Below are 16,017 nucleotides of genomic sequence, written 5' to 3' on the forward strand. Positions count from 1 at the left end.
TCAGGATCTTCGGAAAAGATATGAGAGCGAGAAACATTGTAACACGGCATACTTTGATTTGGCCTATCAGTTGAAAGCCGCTGTAAGCGAATGACGCGGAAGTTCCGGAGCAAATCGAACTTGCACCGGAGTGTGAGAAACAGTTTGGGAAAGCGGCCGAGCAACGTCACCACAGTAGTGAGCCGACCGAGCCTCGAGCAGAAGAGTATCCTGTTACCTTGGTCGAGCCACTAGCTGAGACGGTTAGCACAGGCTTAATCGGCGAGAAGTCTGAAGTGACGCCGTTAAGCGAGGTGAACTGCATGCCGACCCAAGTAGCTGTTGGAGATACAGTTCCATCAAATGAGTGTGGGGAACTGGTAGTAACTGAACCGCCTCTCGAGTTAAATGCAGAAGCTTGTGTAGAGCGCGACGGAGATGAAAACGAGCTAGGAGATAAAAAAATTGCGGTCTCCGAAATCAGCTGTGTCGTAGAGCAGGGCACGCAGAAAAACGAAGTGCCGATCAGGGAAACTGCGCAGCCCGCGAGTTGCGATCAGCCAGGGCAGACCGACGCTGTAGAGAGCGAGACTTGCAAAGGCGACAGTGCACGACCAGAGGAGAGTCAGAATCGTTCGTGTCCCAATACCACGCTAGGTTGTATTCGCGAAAGCAACCCCAGTGCGAACGCGGACGTGGCACTTATGACCCTCACGCTATCCGAAGCGCCCCAGCTGTCGCAGGAGCTTGATCTTGTTCCGGTTAGCGCTGAGCAATGCGGCTCATCGGAGGACCCGTGTGACGTGAGTGGCGAGCCGCCAGGGGAAATGCCTAGCTTGAGGGCTGACATGAGCGGTTGTTCGGATTTGACTGAAAGTGAGTCATGCGATGCAGCCGCGGCGCCGCCAGAGGAAATGCCTAGCTTGAAGGCTGGCGTGAGCAGTTGTTGTTCGGACTTGTCTGGAGGTGAGTCATGCGGTGCTGGCCGCGATGCAGACGCGGCACCAAACTTTGACCACTCAGACGACACCGGTGTCCCATTAGCTCCGGTTACCGCTAGAACGTTGACCGCTAGCTTGTCAGAGATGGCTCAGAAAGGAAGCAGAAGGCTAGTATTCCAGTGCTGCCGACGAAAAACGCGGAAGGGCAGGCGCGAGAAAGAATGCAGCCATCGTAAGGAGAGCAAACGCATACGGTTGCGAAAAGAAATCAGAAAGCCTGTGTTTCAGTGCTGCCGTAGAAAAAAGCGTAAAGGCAGACGCGAGAAAGAATGCTGCCATCGTAAGGCGAGCAAACTCAAACGATTGCAAAAAGAAAGCAGAAAGCCTGTGTTCCAGTGCTGCCGCAGAAAAAACGGAAAGGCAGGCGGGAGAAAAAATGGAACAAGTTGAAGCTTTCGCGAAAAAGAAAGCGACTATCCCGAAGGCACAAATGCGCCCGTGCCGAGAAAATGCGTGACTGGTGCGCAACCCGTAAGGAGAGGGATAGGTTGTTTAGAAAAGTGAGCGACTCATGCTCATGCGTTTCTTTGCACAGAAACAGGAAGGTACGGTTGTTCCGTGAAACGGACAGCCGAAGTTATAGTGAAAAGGGTGATCTCAACGGTAACGCCAATGGCTTAAGTCGGAGCCCATAACGTGAAAAGAAGCCTTTATTCACTAGTTGGTGTTTTTCTTCCTGACATAGGGTTTTGAACATTTATATTCATTATCTTGTTTGAATTGATGTTTTTAAAATAGCGTTTTTCAAATTTGTGGACGCGTTCCAAGTGCTGCTGAGCTGCCCTTTAATATAGATGGGGGCATAAGAGGGAAATAGTCTGGCATAACTTAGTGAAGATTGTGCCGTGCTTGCTGGCTGAACGGTTGAGTTTTTAGCGTGGTTGTGACGTTGTGGGTTGTCAGAACTCTCCTGAAGGCAAGTTGCAGAGTGCCTTGGAAACCGGACTTGCCAAGGACTTCTTCAGGCTGACTGGCTCAAGAGAAGTAGTCGGACGACCCCGGCTAGCAGCAACATCCCGATCCCAGACAGCGGATGCAGTCCCCTGCCCTTCGGGATCTCCCTTCCCCGGCGGGGCAGTCTGTTACGTTTCTCCACCGACAAGTGGGGCAGCTGACGCGGCCACCGCATAGCAACAGGCAGAACCGCGAGCGGATCGGCCATTTCGGCGCAGTTCATCGGCCGCGCAACGCTTCCTCCCGCCGACAAGTCTCAACGTGATCCTGCCACGCGCCAAATGTGTGTGCGTGCGTGTGTGTGCAAACGCCGGCCAAGCCTGGAGCTCGAGGGAGAGAGCGTCGCCCTCGCCCGTCTGCAGGAGGTGGAGGAGATGCGTTCGGACCACTTGCGATTGAGTCATCCCATCTTGCCCAGACACGTTGGGCGCTCCATTTCCTGTGAGGGTTTACCCTTTCCCTGTGAACGGGAAAACCTAACCTATAAAAAGCAGCGGCCGACTCCGCTGAGTTAGAGACTACTTTGACGCGCCGTTGGCACGACGCTAGACACCAGCTGTGTGAACGTGTCTGTATTCTCTCAAAGTCAGCTTCTTTGCCCGTATCTTCTCGATGTTGTAGTAAAGGTTGTTTCGTTAAAAGACGCCTCGTCTTTGCTGGCACCTTTGATGCCGTCCGCCATCCACGGAGCCATCTGTCCATGCAGTATCTGTCACTGGAGGAATCCTGCTCTCATCCTCACGGTAGACAAGCGGAATTATTACGTTTCACGATAAGAATCCAAGGGATGGAGGTTCGATTACCGGTGGAGATACGGTTTATTTCAACTCTCGCTCTCGAAAGCGTGGCACCTTTGCTGACAATCTTTTGTCGACAACGATGAGGCAATAAAGGCTTTCGCCTTTAAAAAATGAGATGACAGCTCTGCTATCCCTGGATATAGACCCTATTCGTTATCAGGTTTAGCAGGCGGCCGTTGCAAACCTGTCTTGCGGATACGCCATAACGTTGGGCGGTTCGAAACTAAAAGCATGCTTCCGACGCGTCGGCGCTGGTCTACCAGCGTCCTCTCTGCTGCGCGCCACTCATTTGTCGGATACTTGAGACGCCGTTTGGAACGCCGTCAAACCCTTCCAATTTCACCGACGCCGTGTCATGATTCGCGGTAGGCCTCCTCTCTCTCTTTCACCCTCTCAGATGTTGCGTTGTTCGTGCCATGGTTGCCAGTACAGCTGCAATGATGCCATGTGAATAAGCTCTATACGTAACGAAAAGCATGTGACCACCTCGAGATCAGATGTTGATTTCTCCAGTCTTCTACGCTGTTCGCCAGCAGCTAAACTCTCCTTGGCTTCCATGTCGAGTGTGTCTTTCACTGGCGTTCTATAACTCGTTTACAAGAAAGGAAAGGCGCAGCATCTGACTCGCGGAAGGCAAGAAGCGCCGCCCGGCGGTGTTGGAGCACACTTGTTCCCGTTTGGTCCTCATAGCTGACGGCAGATGGGTGACCACATCCTTGCCGTCAGCCTAATTGAGTGACTTAACTATTTTAGTCTTCAAGCGGAATTATGAAGAGCGTTTCACGACCTGGGGCGTGGCACTACGGTAGAGCGCTCGGCTAGGGATCCGAGGGATTAAGCTTCGATTCCCGGATGGAGATTAACTTTTTTTTAATGAGGAGGAGTCGCACACCTCTTAATAATAATAATAATAATTGGTTCACAGGAAAAGAAAGGCGCAGTATCTGTCACACTTGATATGTGGACACCTGAACCGCGCCGTAAGGGAAGGGATGAAGGTGGGAGTTGTTGTAGCTGTAGGAAGAAGGAAAAGGAAATGCACGGGCCTGCTACTGGCTCTAGCTGAGCCACCTCCGCCGCCTCGTGCGGACAGAAGGGAAAATAGAGAAGAAAGAAAAAGAAAAGGGAGAGAAAGACGCGCGCCGCAACAACAGCCGTCGTCCACCACCGAAGCAGTGGCGGGTGCAATGACGGCCTACAACAGATAAAAGTCGGTGGCTGGCTAGCCCTCACCGCAAGCGGCGTTGGCCTACCGTCCCAAGGGCCACTGTCCAGGGAAGGCCCTTTTAAGTAAAGGAGCCCAGTGTTTCGATCAGGTACCGGAGATAGTCTGTGCAAAATGCTACAGTGACACGCGCGCCGCAAAGCATCGAAAATACAATTCAACGCTCTCTCATGTTCTCCTCTGGGAAGCCAGCTTCCCCGTTTCCTGCGCTGGCCCGACGGGCCACAGCAATGACGTACGTACCGGGAACGATGTCCATTGGTCCGTCTCGCTGACTGACGGGAGAAGGATGGGTGTCTACCGCTCGCAGCGCGCTTTTCCCTCGCCACGACCAGACAATCCAGCGGCGCGCGCTCCCTCGACCGTTTTTTTTTCGCGCTCGCGGAGAGCCACGCCCCACCTCCCGCCAAACGCGGAGGAGGAAGGGGAATTTGTATTGCGGAGGCTAGACGACCTCGGGCAGGAGAGTGAAAAACCTTTGCGAGGGAACGGAAGGAGAGAGGCATGATAGAATCGGGTGATTGCGGTGGCTGTAACTGCGTTATTAGTTACTCCTTTCAAAAACATTTTGCGGCCTTGCGTTCTAGGGGCGAAGTCTCACAGTCACCGGGGAAGAAAATATTTTCGACCGGAGGGTGGACAGTGGGCCTTTAAGGCCAGGAACAGCCACCCTTCACCACCTCCCTCCCCTCCTAAGCCGGCAGAGCTAGACGAGGGAGCTGCGCAGCTGGCCTTGGCTGTGGCGTCACTCGGTCACGGCATACGCTAAGCTCGGATCCGACCCTCGTAGTGAAGCTTTTTCGCTTCAAAACAACTCATCGCAAGATAGCACCCAACTGCGATGCTGCCGTCCGTGGATTACTTGCTCCGCGTCTAGGAAGTCTGCGCTAGACTACCGAAAGCCACCTGATGGCGGGGCGAAATCGAATACTGACACGACGGTGTGCATATTGTGCGGGCATACCGGCTCTCGGCTAGCACTCAGGTATGCATGTTAAAACGTATAGTAAACCAGAAATAAATTCATATAAACTCGACAAATGGAGCCAACATACGCTGATAGCAAAGTAAGCACAGAGGACTCTATCGCGCGAAAGCGTTTCTTGCTTCTTGAGTGCAGTGTACACGAGTTGTCACCGCAACTTGTCCTCACGAGACGGAAATGGAAAATAAGCTAATTGTGTCCACGCAAGCACTCGAACCCTCATTCTTCAGTTCTCCAGCCCAGCACGCAAAGCGCTACTCTACGCCGACCTGCTCAGAACAAGTCCTAGGAGGCTTCACAAATCATGCGCACGCGCACATGCTAAAAAATGCGCACACAAGCAATTGATGTTATTAATCCGGAAGTATTGTATGGCTATGTACGCGAGTTTCACGTGGACGACATTGTCGGCGCTCTGGTCGGTAGATCGGAAAAAGAATTGCACTATTAGACAGAACATCAAGGAAAGGTGGTCAAGTGACAAAATGGTTGATGTAGGTAATTAGTTAAATAATTACAGCCAATTAAGTCATTCAGACGTCGAAATAGCCGTGAAGGGTAATGTTGACGTTCAAAGTGGGTGACGTGGCACTATACTTCCGGTGACGTAGCCCTAACTTCTGGTGGCGGAAAATTAGCAATGTTTAAACGTGAAAGAACGGGAAAGGCGTCATTTTCGTGCACAAATGAGTGGGAAGGGTTCGAAAGTGTGTAAAGAGAGATAATTAACCAACCGCAATCTGAAAAATTCCGAGGGCACTGCAGAAACTGCAGTGCAGAAATGCGAAAGCCTGAGCGTTGCTGCTGCGCACGGTACATCGCGTGCCCTTTGACAAACACAGACAGCGTTCCGTTGAACGCATCAGAGTTCACCGCAGTTCTATAATTGGTTTACAGGAAAGGAAAGGCGCAGTATCTGCCACTCGCGGAATGCCGCTGACGCATCTCGCGGACAACACAGTAACGCTCAGGCTTACGCATTTCTCCAGTGTAGATTCTGCAGTGATCTCGCAATTTTTTTGCTACAGCGCCAAGGCTTCCAATTAACGAAGAATGCAGAGGCACCGGCGTCGAAGGGGTTCTGAGAAAATCAGGACTGGTCAGATGCTTTGGCATAACACGTCGAGCGGTGCAATTCAAAATTGGTTGCAGCGTTATATAAATTATCGTTATATAGGATGGCAAAACGGCTCAAACATTGAAGACATGCAAGTATAAAAGGTAACTCAACTGTGCTAGAAAACGATTTAGGGTGTAATACGAACAGAGTCAGAAGGACCCTCATTTCCGAATCATACACGACAACCTAATCTATGTAGTGTGGTCTTTCATATGATGTGACAGCTTACAAATTAGAATGAGTGATGTTCTAGAGTAGTCATTACCCGAGTAAAAAAAGTACATGCTTGTGAGGGATGAATGCTCGCAAGTAGCTGTTATGTGGCGGTGATAATGCTGTAGGCCACAAATGAACAGACCGGTAGGTTTAGCTCGTTTGACTCGTTAGTTTGTTTTCCAAGGATGCCAGCTGCGATGCTGAACGCGGACGCTGTCCATGTCCTCCTCAGCAGACGTATGAGCCGGGACAAACCAGAGCCCGTATTCCGAGTTTGCGTCGTTATCGAAAGTGTCTCTGTCTCCCCACCTCGAGTCATCTGATTGGTGGAAACGCCGGAACATGATGTTGCCATCTCTTCTGGTTCCGTATACTGGTACCGGCTTTTCGACCAATCAGATCACTTGAGGTCACGTGAGATAGCAACACTTCGATGACGACGCGTTTGCGTCGTTTCGAAGTGTCGTTATCTCACGTGACCTCGAGACGCCGGAACCGGGTGTTGCCACTCAGGGACGCGAACGTGTCTGGCAGGGGCGCACGTCATGGAAGTGCACCACGGGTGTTGCGACTCCGCCTGCCCGAGCACGTGAGTGCGACCCACAACACGACAAACGCGGTGGCAGTATAGTGGACAGGTCCGCCACGCGCGGTGGGAGAGCTGACAGGATGAGTTTTGATAGCTCGACGATGGCCAGAAGTAAACTGGTACAGGAGCAGTCTCTGGCGTAGGTGCCCATCATTTATGGTACTTAGCTTTTGGGAAGGGACTTGGTGTGGGCGATTCCATGTACGCCCGGGGGATTCTGTTTAGCGAGCTGTAACTCTTCTTGGGACAGAAAGTGTGTTGCATACGTCTTCCTCGCACAGCCGGGCTCATGTCTAGCGCGGGCGCGTAAATTCAAGCCACAGGATGGCTGGAGCGGGACTACAACACGGGTGAGCTGGCACCCGACAGCCCTGCACGGAAGCGGAGAGGACTTAGTTGTGGCCTGTTGAAGAGGGACTGGTCAGCTGGTGGCAGTCATTTGTCATTGAGCAAACTACGGCAGTTTTTTCGATGATGGGTGGATTGACTTTTGGTTGGTCACTGGGAGGGGCCGCGTCCTCCTGTAACCGTGCGGTGTGCAACCATAGCGATGAAGCCTGGAGGAATAAAGCTGGGGGCAGTTGTGCGCTCTTGTAATCGAGTGAGGCCAAGCCTGTTAATGCTCAGACAGCCGACTGGAACCTTGGAGATTGGTGCACGCTGAAGAAGTCTATCCCACTAAAGTGGAATAGATTCTCGTGCTTATGAATGGCTACGGCGGGGCCCATCGAAAGCTACAGCCTTTACCAATGATGTATGTCCCTATCAAGAAACGGGACTATGGATAAGGCTGGGGAGCTCCCGACGCCGTGTAATCCAAAATGGAAGCGGCTGGAGTTGGAGGGGACCACTCCACGTAGCGACAAATAAAGGTCAGTTCACCCGCCGGTGCAGTCCAGGGATGGGCTGTGTCGGCTAAGTCTCTATGTAAGGACGCCGCAGGGGAACCCTTGGGGACTACAGTCATCAGGGGTAGGGGCAACCCTGCGTACGCCAGCCCGCGAGGATGCATGGGGGCGCTGTTAGAGACTGTCCTCACTCCTCCTCCGGGCAAACAGGGCCGTCCTGTGAAGCGCTGATGGCCTGCGGGCGTCTTAGACGCTAAAATAGTGAAGACGAAGCGAAAGCAGAACTTGTGCAAGCACCTTTAGAGTCTATCAGTAGTACCGCTGGGAGACCAGAGCGGTGGGCGATGAAGCCTCCACTTGCGCTTCCGGTACGTAGGCGGTAGGTCCTGCAGAGTTTAGCAACGGGGCCGGCGTCAAAATTAAGACGTTTACCAAAACTTGGTAGAATCGGGCTCTCGCTTGGAGCGCGGCACGAAGAGAGTTACCGAAGTCGGGGACGCGAAGGCATCTGGCAGCGGTGCACGTCATGGAAGTACACCACGGGTGGTGCGATCCCGCCTGCCCGAGCACGTGGGTGCGACCCACAACTCGACCAACACGGTGGCAGTAGTGAAAAGGTCCGCCAGGGGCGGTGGGAGAGCTGGCAGGATGATTTTTGACAGCTCGATGATGACCAGATATAAACTGGTACAGGAGCGGTCTCCGGCGTGGGTGTCCGTCATTTAGGGACCTAGCTCCTGGGAAGGGGCTCGGCCTGGGCGATTCCATGTAAGCCCAGGGGATTCTGTTTCGCGAGCTGTTTTCTTTGGGACGGAAGGTGTGTTTCATGTCTTCTTCCATAGTCAGGCCCATGTCTGGCGCGGGTTCATACATCCAAGCCACAGGATGGCTGTAGCGGGACTTCAACACGGGTGAGCTGGCACCCGAGAGCCCTCCGCGGAAGCGGAGAGGACTCAACTGTGGCCTGTTGAAGAAGGACAGGTCAGCCTGGTGGCAGTCATTTGTCATTGAGCAAACTATGGCAGTTTTTTTCGATGATGGGTGGATTTACTTTTGGTTGGTCACTGGGAGGGTCCGCGTCCTCTTGTAACCGAGCGGGGTGCAACCATTGGCGATGAAGCCTTAAGGAATAATAATAATAATTATTAATAATAATAAATAATAATAATAATGATTCACAGGAAGGGAAAGGCGCAGTATCGGTCGCACTTGTACCTGATTTATTTATTTATAGGAACGGAAAGGCGCGGTAACTGCCTCACTTGTTTTTCTGTGGACACCTCAACCGCGCCGTAAGGGAAGGGAGGAAGATGGGAGTGAAAGTGGAAAGAGAGAAAGAGGAGCCGTAGTGGAGGGCTACGGAGTAATTTCGACCACCTGGGGATCTTTAACGATCCCCAGGTGGTCGAAATTAAACCGCGCCGTAAGGGAAGGGAGGAAGGTGGGAGTCAAAGTGGAAAGAGAGAAAGTGGAGCCGTTGTGGAGGGCTACGGAGTAATTTCGACCGCCTGGGGATCTTTAACGTGCACTGACATCGCACAGCACACGGACGCCTCTTCGTTTCGCCTCCATCGAAACGCAGCCGCCGAGGTCGGGTTCGAACCCGGGTATTCCGGACAGCAGCCGGGTGTCTTACCACTGCACCACCCCGGCGGGTTAAGGAATAAGGCAAGGAGCAATTACACACACCTGTAATTAAGTGAGGCAACGCTGGTGGATGCTCAGACGGCCGACTGGAACCTCGGAGATTGGTGCATTCTGATGAAGTCTATCCCACTAAAGTGGGATAGGTTCTCGGGCTTATGAACTGCTACGGTGGGGCCCATCGAAATCTACAGCCTTTACCGATGATGTCCCTATCAAGAAACGGGACTAGTGATAAGGCTGGGAGGCTCCCGACTCCCTGTAATCCAAGGTGGAAGCCGCTGGAGTTGGAGGGGGCCACTCATCATAGCGGCAAATAAGAGTCCGTTCACTCGCCTGTGCAGTTCAGGGATGGGCTGTGTCGGCTAAGTCTCTATATGAGGACGCCGCAGGGGAACCCCTGCTGACTAAAGTCATCAGGGGTGGGGGCAATCCGGCGTAACCCAGACAGCGAGGATGTATGGGGGTGCCGTTAGATACTGTCTTCACCCCTCCTCCGGGAAACCAGGGCCGTCCTGGGAAACGCTGATGGCCTCCGGTGGCCGTGGAGCAATAAGGCTGGGAACAGTTGCGCGCTCCTGTAATCGAGAGAGGCCACGCTGGTGAATGCTCAGACAGCCAACTGAAACCAATCTCCGAGGTTTCAGTTGGCTCTCTGAGCCCGTCGAAAACTACAATCTTTACCGATGATGCCCCTATCAAGAAACAAGATTTGGGATAAGGCTGGGGAGCTCCCAATTCCCTGTGACCCAAGGTTAAAGCCGCTGGAGTTGGAGGTGACCACTCCCTGTACCGGAAAATACGTCAGTTCACCCGCCGGTGCAGTCCAGGGATGTGCTGTGCCGCCTAATACCGCGGTCAGACGAGCAAGTTTAGTTTCAACGACGAGCAAGTTTCAACGAGTGCACTCGCCTTTAGTGTCATTCGCATCGTGTCACTCGATGAACTTTAATGACACTCGCTGCCGAACACACTCAGCGCAAAGTGAGTTTGGGGAACACACTACACTTTGTCCGGCAGGCGAGTGTGTAGTCTCGACAGCAGGACACTTCATATTACTCATAGATTTTTTGACAATTACAATGTTTTAAAATGTTTGTCGTAATTTCATGAGCGTTTCTATTAATAGGCAAGAGATTTAAGCTGTCACCAACTAAAAACGATGCGTACACTTGAATAGCTACCCTCGCTCTCAGTGCTTGCGCTAAGGCGAAGGCGTTCGTCTGCTGCTGCACTTCGATGGTATGCGGTATCTCAAGCTACAGTAACGAAGTTGGAGTTATTTGTATACCCAATCTCTAGAAAGTCGCCACTTGACACGGCAGCATTTCGCTCAAGCGCCGGCCGAAGACAGTACCGCTTTTGCTCCCGCAAGCCGCCAGCGTCAAGCCAGCACCTTTACGGTGCACCCGGCCCCGCTGTCACCGGCGTCAGAAAAGTGTGCGAGAATTTGTTTTTCCCATAAATAATAATCCCTGGAGTAAAGAAATGTCAGAAATTAATACTTTTGGGCGATCGTTGACACGTACCGAGTCGCTAGCAGGAGTAATTGCTGCGATACAAGAAAATTTCTGCACTCAACTTCATAGCCATCGTCGCCGGCGGCGCGGCACAGCTCACCCTTATAGTACACGCATACGCTAGCTACGCTCCTAAGGCATCGTCGGTTTGAATTGCACATTTTTCTCATTATTCTCATTTCTCTCAAGGCAGTGCCACAAGTGGGCCATATATCCTATTAAGCTGGCCATATGAAAGCGCCACCCACTACTCAATGCGAAGCAAACTATAGGCCTAGCGACGACCACGGAGGAGCGCACTTGCCCCGCGCACTTTGCCGTTCGCGGCGCTCACGGGCGGCACTACAGCCGAAGCATCCGGTACTGTGAACGCTGCGAACTTCTCGCCTACTTTCGTGATGCTGCGGAAATTGGACCTTTTTCGACGTTGCGTACCTACACGCCAAGCAAACGCTGTGAAGACGTGACGAGGCTGCCGCGCGTGGGTGCTGCGCCGCTGGACATATTAGGCTGCTTAGAAGCGCCGTCGGACATGATTTCGTGTGAAAAAATGCACGCTGCTCTGAATCATACAACTCGTGCACTTTTCGCGCTCGAACACCAGTGACTCCTTTCCATACATAGGCGCTACCGGCATTTTCTCGGTTAACGATGCAAATCAAAGTCGCAATTGCTACGTTCACTATCTAAACCGCAGTTAGCAGCGTGAGGCCGGTTTTGCATGTAAACAGCAGTAACCATGCATGTAGCGAAAAGCGCGTGCTACATCGAGATGCTTTTTAAGTGAAAACCATGTACTCAAATGCACAAATAAACTGAATATTACCTTCGGGTAATTGTGCTTGCAATAAAATTGAATTTTGAGGTATTTTCGTGAAAACTAATTATTTTCCGCATAGCGCTGCCGCATCCGCATCGGCACTGCCGTCATTTTAAAATGACACTTGATTCTGCCGTGTGACAGTGAGCACCGAAAGTGTCACTCTTCCTATGTAAGTGCACTTCGTGAAAGTGTCACTAAACTTGCCCGTGTGACTGGGGTATAAGTCTCTATTTAAGGACGCCGCAGGGGAACCTCCACTGACTAAAGTCATCAGGGGTAGGGGCAACCCTGTGTAACCCACTCCGCGAGGATGCATGGGGGCGCTGTTAGAGACTGTCTTCACTCCTCCTCAAGGAAACCAGGGCCGTCCTGGGAAACTCTGATGTCCTCCGGTGGTCTCAGTAGGCTAAGAGAGTGAAGACGAAGCGAAAGCAGAACTGGTGCAAGCACCCTTTGAGAGTCTATCTGTAGTGCCGCTGTGAGACCAGAGGGGTGGGGGATGAAGCCTCCATATCGCGCTTCCGGTACGTAGGCGGTAGGTCCTGCAGAGTTTAGCAACGGGGCCGCCGTCAAAACCAAGACGTTTACCAAAACTTGTTAGAATCGAGCTCTCGCTTGGAGCGTGGCACGAAGAGCGTTACCGAAGTCAGGGACGCGATGGCATCTGGCAGGGGTGCACGTCATGGAAGTGCACCATGGGTGTTGCGACCCCGCCTGCCCGAGCACGTGGGTGCGACCCGCAACACGACCAACGCGGTGGCAGTAGTGGATAGGTCCGCCACGCGGGGTTGCAAGAGCTGACAGGATGAGTTTTGACAGCTCGACGATGACCAGACGTAAACTGGTACAGGAGCGGTCCCCGGCGTGGGTGTCCGTCATTTACGGGACTTAGCTCTTGGGAAGGGGCTCGGCCTGGGCGATTCCATATAAGCCCGTGGGATTCTGTTTGGCAAGCTGTAACTCCCCACATTCCTTACATTTATCGTCCTGTTTCTCATCTTTCTGGATGTGATAGGCCCAGATCGGGTTATGTAATTCCCTGCCTGTAGACGCCGCCATGCGGTCGCCTCTTTGTTCCTCAGACGCTTATCCGGTGGTGGCACTAGCTTTCTGCTTTTTTCTATAATTTTGGACTATTTTGGTATAATTTAATAGAATTTCGTCCATGTTCTGGCAATCAGGCGGCTCCGCGGTTACCCGGAAGTAGAGAGCTCGGGGTAACTCGCGAGCCGCCTCGTTACCAGACGCATGCGCTGGAGTCCATATTGAGCTGACCTTTCTATTCAGCTGTTGTCTGGTCAGGATTCTCACCGCTTACGGTGCAATTCTGACCTTTGCGTAATTGTAGATAGCTGTTTTGTTATCGCTATAATTATGAATTTGGCTTCCGCTCCTACGCAAACGAGCGCTATTGCAACTTCAGCTGTTTCGGAGTTGCGGCTTCGGATAGTAGCTGCCAATACTAGGGCACCTCGGTCGTCGACTACCGAGGCTACCGCCACACCCGACTTCCCACTCGCCGCATCTACGTATATGCAACTGTCTTACTGTCCAGTGGCTCGAAGCGCTTGTTGAGTGCTTCTGCTCTTTTTTGCCTCCTTTCCGCGTTGTATATTGGGTGCATCTTTCGAGAAAGGGGGGGGGGGGGTATAGGTTATTTCGGTATATCTGTGGGATGCTCGACTTCAGTTGCATCCCTCTTTCTGTCTGCAGGCCTACCACATTTAAAATGGCTCTTCCTGTAGTTGTCTGGCTTAGCCTTTCGAGTTGCGACACTCTGACTGCCTCTGCTGTTTCTTCCCACGTATTGTGTACCCCCATTGTGAGGAGCTTCTCTGTGGATGTACTCATTGGTAGGCCCAGGGCCCTCTATATGCATCGTCTAATGAGTGCTTCTATTTTTTTTCCCTCTGCCCTGAGGTTTAAATATGGCGTAGCGTAGATTATGCGGCTTATCACATATGCCTGCGCAAGTTTGATCAAGCTTCTTTCTTTCAAGCCTCGGTCCTTCAATGTTGATCTCCTGAATGTGCCTAGGACTCGTGTGGCGTAACCAATGGCGTAACCTTCTAGTTTCTTTAGTATCCCTATTCTAGTTCACTGTAGTATCCCGTTGTTGTATCCGTTCCCTTGAATATATAGCCCTAGGATTAGCATTTGGTCAACCTTTGGTATGGACATTCCTTCCACTTTGATCTCGAATTCTCCGATTTGCTTGCATCTCAACGATTGATGGCGTCATAGCTAGTCATCTGTTATTACTCATGCCTATTTAGTCATGCATAATGACTAATTATAACTAGTCATAGTGACTAATTAATCATTAGTTAGTACTGGTTAGTGACTATAGTTAGCCATTAGTCTAGTAGTAGTGAAGGTTGACATAATCGTGGTGCTTGGTACAGCTTCAGTCGTGAGGCACTGCTGACTGCGCTTCAGAAGTTTCGCTTCTACTTAATTACTATTACTAATTAGCTAATTAGTAAACTATCTAATTACTTAACTATCATGTTACTCATTACTAATCAACCAATTAACCCGTTAACTACCTTGCAATTGGTTAATTACTGTTTACCAATGCCCACTATGGTGCACTCTCGAAAGTCTGACATCCTGCTGACGATGAGGCATTAAGGGTTTTCGCCTTAAAAACGAAATAAGGATCCTACCACTGGTCATCCTATAGCTCCCTTCGACATACGCTCCCCACTGCACTGATGTGCAATTAAATTGTTACCCCTTGCACTCAGAAAAGCCGGGTAGTCCGCCTCTTCTCTGAAGCTGCCTGCTGCGAGCTATCTCGACGCACTGGCTAACGGGCACGGCAGAAATGATATTAGTGTTACTTCTCATGCCTTCAACTATCACGCCCAAAAGTAAACGCTACGTTGTTCGCCCTCCCGTGGAGCATGATAAAGTCATAACACTACTAGAATGCCCATCACACCAGCGCCCGCCCGTCACCCTGCTGTAGAGCGGTGGAGTCGTGTGACCTCCTGCTCTCGCAGAAAATTACCAAAATCACAGTAGCAGCGTGAGCTCCTGAGCTCTCCCGGTAATAACATTTATGATGGTTTACTTTGTTGCCGTTGTGCAAACACCAGACAAGGAGACAGCTAGTGGGGGTGGCCAGTGTGTCCTCTCTTCACGGTCCTCCCTAACAGCGCGCGTAATCTTCCGTGATAATTACGCACGGCTGTTATAATGGGGACAGGGTATTCTTGTATATCCCCACATCCTGTTAAGGGGAAGTAATCGAAACATCCCAAGGAGATCCACCCTTAGGTTTAGAACAATTGCTAGGAGCTCGCGGGACGTCTTGCGGATTACCATTAGAATGTGGGACAATTACGGGATATGTCCCTGGGCTGTAGTCGGCCTAAAAGCTACGTCCACATGCCATTCGCGTTATGCTTTGATCATCCTCATGCGCTGCATCCATACTGTCATCATCATCAGCAGCCTGATTATACCCACTTCAGGGCGAAGGCCTCTCCCATATTTCTCCAATTAACCCGGTTCTGTGCTAGCTGCATCCACTGGACCCCTGCGAACTTCTCAATCTCATCCGCCCACCTAACTTTCTGCCGCCCCCTGCTACGCTTTCCTTCCCTTGGAATCCAGTTTGTTACCCTAAGCGACCATTGGTTATCCTCTCCGCACTATATGCCCTGCCCATTTCTTCTTGATTTCCAATAGAATGTCAGCAACTTGAGTTATTTTTCTGATCCACTCTGCACGCTTTCTATCTCTTAATGTTACCCCTACCATTTTTGTTCCATAGCCCTCTGGGTTGTCCTCAACTTAAGTAGAACTCTCTTGGTTAGCCTCCACGTTCCCGCCCCATAGGTGAGTACAGGTAAGATGCAGCTGCTGTATACTTTCCTCTTGAGCGATACCGGTAAGCTGCTAGTCATAATTTTCGAGTGCTTGCCAAATGCGCTCCATCCCAATCTTATTCTTCTTATTTCCTTTTCATGGTCCGGATCTGCGGTGTCGTGACGCTGGGGCTAAGTCGACCCGGCCTTCACTTGGTAGCGTGCAGAGACTCGGGGTTGAAGAAGGACTGAATCTTCGAAGTTGGTGAAATATGTACAAGCAGGTTTAATGGCACTTTGAGAAACTTATTTACAAGATTATTTACACGAAAAAGAAGGGTACATCAGCAAAATGGCAAGCGTTAAGAGTTCATAGCGCGAAGCGACTGGATGAGCCGTTTACCCAGGGCCCAGAGCGACATTTCGTGCTCTGCAGCGTCCTTAAAACCCCCTATGTCCAGCCCCTCTCTGAAGATGCTGACCAACCAAATCCAG

Source organism: Amblyomma maculatum, chromosome 6 (genome assembly GCF_055883805.1).
Source record: "Amblyomma maculatum isolate TAMU_Amacu chromosome 6, ASM5588380v1, whole genome shotgun sequence".
NCBI lineage: Eukaryota > Metazoa > Arthropoda > Arachnida > Ixodida > Ixodidae > Amblyomma > Amblyomma maculatum.